Raw genomic sequence first — 6,000 nt, forward strand, 5'->3', positions numbered from 1 at the left:
TATTGCGTACAAAGGGCAAATTGTTTGTTTTTGTTTCATCCTATTGTTCGTTTTTTCTCCATGTTTACATTCAGACTAATTGGAACAACACGTGTTGGCATGTTTCTGACTATAACACGACAACAGTTTGGTTTTGTAGGTAGACCCGTCTATATAATAAGATCTTGACAACGTTTGAAATAAACGATTGATTGACATCTGTACTTAATCAACAGTACTGATATTGGCATTAGGTAAGTAATTCCGTCAAAAATGTGCAAATCGCTGCTAGAATGTATTCTGCATGAAATAAGACCGGTTTCATGTTTTTACTCCAATTTGCCTTGCTGGTCGAGACCAAATGTAGTGATTTAATGTTCAAATATGCGTCATTTTAGTGTAGCAGACCATGACAAGTAGGTGCAGGAAAAAGAGTTGATCTGTAAGTGTCTGTCTATTGTCACGGCAATAGAGCTTCATGGCAATAGAGCCTAATTGTTGCGTGTATCTATCGTTACAATAGTACCTATTTGTTTTGTTTCTCTATTGTCATGGCAATAGTGCCTATTTGTTGTGTCTATCTGATGTTACGACAATAGCACCCATTTGTTACGTAAATCTTTTGTCACGTCAGTAGTACCTTTTGATGTCTGTCTCTATATTCACGGCTATAAGAGTAAATATGATAAACGAAACATAAGAACATCATTCAACTGTGTTTATTATCTGAAAGATTATTTATGTTCTGTATTCATTTACAGAAAATAACTGTCGGTTATTTGGAAACCTGAGAACGTGGACCAGGTATCCCCGTACACCATTGTGCCAACAGAAAGGTAATGACGGACCCAGACTTCGTCTCCAGCACTAAGCTGAAGGACCACACTGTTGGTGCCTTGCTCGTGCGCGGTATCATATGAATACATCATCACCATTCTAACTCCATTCTTGACTATCTCAGACTAGAGTTCTTTACCGGAATGGCTCATAATACTCGAAAAGAAATAGTAAGTGGCGTTGGTTGGTGCAGTAAATACGCCAGTGTTTGGAGAGTAGTGCTGTCCAACGTTCGTCAAAAACTATTGCTTGGTTGTTGCCAAGGTTCGACATGTGTTTGGATAGTTTGGCGGTGAAAGCTACTCTTTGGTTTTCTGTGTATTCATTGATCGAGCAGTACTGAAAAATAAAAGAAATGCATTTCACAAGGTTCGAATTTATTTTTTAAATGTTAGACTACTTAGCGTCGAAATTGCAAAGCGTTTTCGTAAATTTATGCAAGACAAAACGAACCTTTGTGAATTTTATACTTAAATCTCAATCAAATGCTACGATGTGATGGACAAAAGCCGTAAAGTTTGAATGTATGCTTTACTCGGTTTAAAGTCATTTCGTCTTTATTATATTTCTTAATATATGTACTAGTACTAATCTGGAATTCTAAATTAACTGAAAACTTTTGAACATAAAAAAATGACTTGTTTTAACAGAACAATATTCAGTGATGAAGCTAAGAAACATTAATTTCACATTCACGCCTTTTGTGTCGTAGAGACATATTTGCAATTTTTAGAGTGTTAACATTATGCTTCCTGTGGTGTTCTATTTTCCCTTTGAAATGATGAATTTCGTTCTGTAGTTCTTTGTTGTCATTTTCAGCTAAGATGGCTAATATCTTCTGCGTATCTGGATCGTCTGAGAAGCTTGGTACAGGAACCACAACTAAACTGACAAGCAAACATGCGATGCCGTAAATTAATTCCATTTTGCAAAATACTGGCAAAACAATTTGAGAAATGTTGACAATAAATGCACTGCCCGATAGTTGAACATAAATTTTAACTTTACATGAAGATAGAAGATAACGAATGAGGTTCAGGTTAAAAGTTTGTCAGTCTTTTACATGTGAATGATAAAATTATTTGCTCAAAATTAGTGACAGTTTCATAAATTCAAAATAAAACGAGAGTTTCTTATCTTCTGCTTAACTTGATAGATAGCAAAATATAGTTTAACTTCATATGCTTTTATGTTGTCTTTAGGTCATTTAGTTTGTAGTCAACGAGCTATGTGAGCAAATATTACGTTCTTTGTATGGCCAGTAAGACACGACACCCTCGACATTACATTGTTAATTTTCCACGCTACAAATTTTCGGGCAAATCCGGGAAATCTACCCTTACTGAAGAAATTTGGCCTGGATGTTTCTTGGACAGTCCTCTACCAAATCATTTCAAACGGTTCATCTTGGTTGTACATAGGAGCCGCCAGAGCTAGAAGTAGAAACATATTATAACGACATTTCTTCTCAAAACTGCTGGTCCTATTTTGACATAATTGCATACAAACGGTCCTTATGTTAACATCTACATAGATTGTTCAAATTATTCCGAATTGTCAAAAACATAGCCGGCAGGGGGCGTGGTCATTTTTCTCTACACTAATGCATGTATATAGTGGAAACTTCAAACAATATTCTTGTGTGAATCTGCTGGTCCGATTTTTATATAATTTTACACAAATGGTTTTGTGTGACCCTCTACCAGGATTATTTAAATTATTCTGATTCATTGAAGAACATGACCACCTGAGGGCATTGTTACTTTTCATATAATGTATTTAGAAGAAACTTTAAAAAATCTCTTTCAAAAAAAACGTTCTTCTGTGACCTTCTACAAAGATAGTTCGAATTATTCTGATTCGGCAAAACATGGCGGTCAGAGGGCCAGAGGGCGTTATTACTTTTCTTTATATGGATAAATTGGAAACTTTAACAATGTTCTTGTCAGAAATAGCAGGCCCAACTTTAAAACAATTTTACACAAACGTCTCTTGGGTGATTTTTAATAAAAACAAAACAAAAGACAAAAAAATAAAATAAATAAAAACGGCCGCTGGGGTGTGTAGTCATTTCCCCTATCCCCTATATGTATTTAGTGGAAAAGTCATCTTGTTTGAAAAAATGGAAAAACCTTCTTGTTTGATATTGTCATATTACATCATCCCCCCCCAACCCCCCCAATACACTCACTACACATTACCTGCACATATCTGTTTAAAGGATACTTTTAAAATAACCAAAAAAAACTCGAAATCCGCACATGTTACGACTATTTTTATGGGTACCGTTCCGGGCTGTTTTGATAGTAATTTGTTCAAAAGAGGTCATGCTTGGGCTCCTAGGAATGAAGCATAGATCCCGACCTGTGCAGAAATGACGATTTTAAGGGTACCAGTCCGGGCCGTTTCAAAGTAGGTTACTGCTTGGGCTTCTAGGACTGTCCTAGCATGAAATGCAAGCAAAAAATCCGGGTCCCCAAAATCATCCGAAAACTCAAATTTCGCACAAAATCCCCCCTGTGAAGGAATTTTAAATTTTAAGGGTACCGTTCCGGTACATATTCTTCGATGTAGGTCACATATTGTGCTTCTAGGACAGTCCTAGCATGAATTGCAAGCACACATAAGGTTCCCTAAAATCATCTAAAAACTCGAATTTCGCACAGGTCCATAACTTTTTTAATTATAATAATTTTTCAGGGTATCGTTCCATGGCCGTTTCGGCAGTTCTTCTAGACTATCCTAGCATGTATTGCAAGCAAAATATCCGGGTCCCCAAAATCATCCTAAACTCGAATTTAGCATAGGATCCCTGCTGTGCAGAAATGATCTAAGGGGTACCGATTTAAGGGTACCGTTCAAGTAGTTATTTTTTTAAGTAGGTCACTGCTTGGGCTTCTAGGTACTGTCCTAAGCATGAATTGCAAGCAAATATAAGGTTTTCCATGAAATCATCCAAAAACTCCTATTTCGCATAGGTCCCGACCTGCGCAGAAATGACGATTTAAGGGTACCGTTCCATGCTGTTTCGGTAGTTATTTTTCAAATTAGTCACTGCCTGGGATTATAGGAATGTCCTAGCATGAATTGCAAGCAAAATATCTGGGTGCCTAGAGTCATCTCAAAACTCAAATTTCGCACAGGATCCGACCTGTGCAGAAATGACAAATTTTAAAGCTACCGTTCCGGTAGTTATTTTTCGAAGCAGGTCACTGCTTGAGCTTCTAGGACTGTCCTAACATGAATTGCAAGCAAAATATCCGGGTCCGCAAAACCAACCTAGAAGTCGGATTTCGCTCAGATCCCGTCATGTGCAGAAATGACGATTTTAAGTGTACCACTCCGGGCCGTTTAGTAATTATTTTTCATAGTAGGTCACTGCTGCGGCTTCTAGGACTGTCCTAGCATATATTGCAAGCAAAATATTCGGGCCCGCAAACTCATCCTAAAACTCGAATTCCGCAAAGGTTTCGACCTGTGCAGAAATGATGTATTTTAAGGGTACCGTTTCACGCCGTTCCAGCACTTATTTGTCAAAGTAGGGCACTGATTTGGCTTCTAGGACTGTCCTAGCTTGAATTGCAAGAAAAATATCTGGGTTCCTGAAATCATCCGAAAACTCGAAATTCGCACAGGTCTCCACCTGTGCAGAAATGACGATGTTTAGGGTACACTTCCGGGCCATTTCGGTAGTTATTTTTCAAAGGGGGTCACTGCTTGGGCTTCTGTGACTGTCCTACCATGAATTGCAAGCTAAGAATTCGGTTCCCAAAATCATTCCAATACTCGGATTTCGCAAACGTCCCTACTTTTGCAGAAATGACGATTTTAAGGGTACCGTTTCATGCCGTTTCGGTAGGTATTTTTCAAAGTAGGTCTCTGCTTTGGCTTCTCGGATTGTCCTAGCATGAATTGGAAGCAAAATATACGGGTCGCAAAAATCATGGGCTTTTAGAGTGCTCTATCTCAGTGATCAAGTAAGAAAATTAGCGTGAAATTGTAACGGGAAAAACACCAAACATATCGCGTGTCTCAGAATAGTTATGTTTTAATCTCGGTTAAAACATTTTACAATTTAACCAGAACACTTAAAAAATCTATGATCCAGAATACCTAGAATTCATCTATTGTAAAAGATATCCAAAAATGTCAGCGTTTGATGAACCTTTTCACGTAAGGGTCATCAGATTACTGTGAGACTCTAAATCGGTAGAAAAAATTAAGATATTTATGCTGTTTATGCTAACGGTACGTCACAGTGGAACCTTAAACGTCAATATTTTTCTATATTGACGTTCAATTTCCATATCGGGATCGTGACCACATTTGTATTGTCGCGTTTTAAGTTTGTCAACGATTATTTTCAGTTTTACTCAGGCTGAATAACACATTTATATCATATATATTATTACTTTAAGTGTATTTTGTGTATGTAATAAAAAGATTATTAGATTTGCATCGAACATTATGCACTCGTTCTTCCGTGGAATAATAATGCGCTCCTAAGTTGCACAATATTTCCGCTGCAGAACTCGTGCATATTTCACGATACAAATATAATATCCTATAAATATTAGCTGAAGTCATCAGCATGACAAGATGCGTCAGTAGATATGATTCAGAACTATAGTACCAATGGGGTTTATGTGGCGTACATGCCAATCTAGCTGAGTGAAATTTACAACACTTAAATTAAAACTATCTCTCTTACCAATAATTCTATTAAAGGACAGAGCAGAACAGAATTTTATTAAAGACTTGCACATGGTACATCGTCGTGCATAATAAACAACATAATGTTATAATATAATGTCAGGTAAACATAATTAAACAAATCAACATGAATATTCAACAAATAGTACATTTTAACCGTTAGCTTGCTGGTGGCAAGTGATTCCGCCTTTGCGACCAGTGCAGACCAAGATCAACCTGCAAATCTGTGCAGGCTGATCTTGGTCTGCACTGTTCTCTATTCAGACAGTAAGTTTTCAGTAACACCCCTTCGAATAATAAATGGTATTGCCCAAATTAAATGATGGACAAGTCCATTTTAGAAATTAAGCAGACTAAGGGTTGATAATGGAGGATGAAGAGTTATAATATAACATAAACAAATTTTTATAATAATTCTATAAACAATTTGTGTTTGAAGTTGCTAACAGAAGATGCAATTGTTAATTTTAT

This window comes from Mercenaria mercenaria, chromosome 11 (genome assembly GCF_021730395.1).
Source record: "Mercenaria mercenaria strain notata chromosome 11, MADL_Memer_1, whole genome shotgun sequence".
In the NCBI taxonomy this organism is placed as follows: domain Eukaryota; kingdom Metazoa; phylum Mollusca; class Bivalvia; order Venerida; family Veneridae; genus Mercenaria; species Mercenaria mercenaria.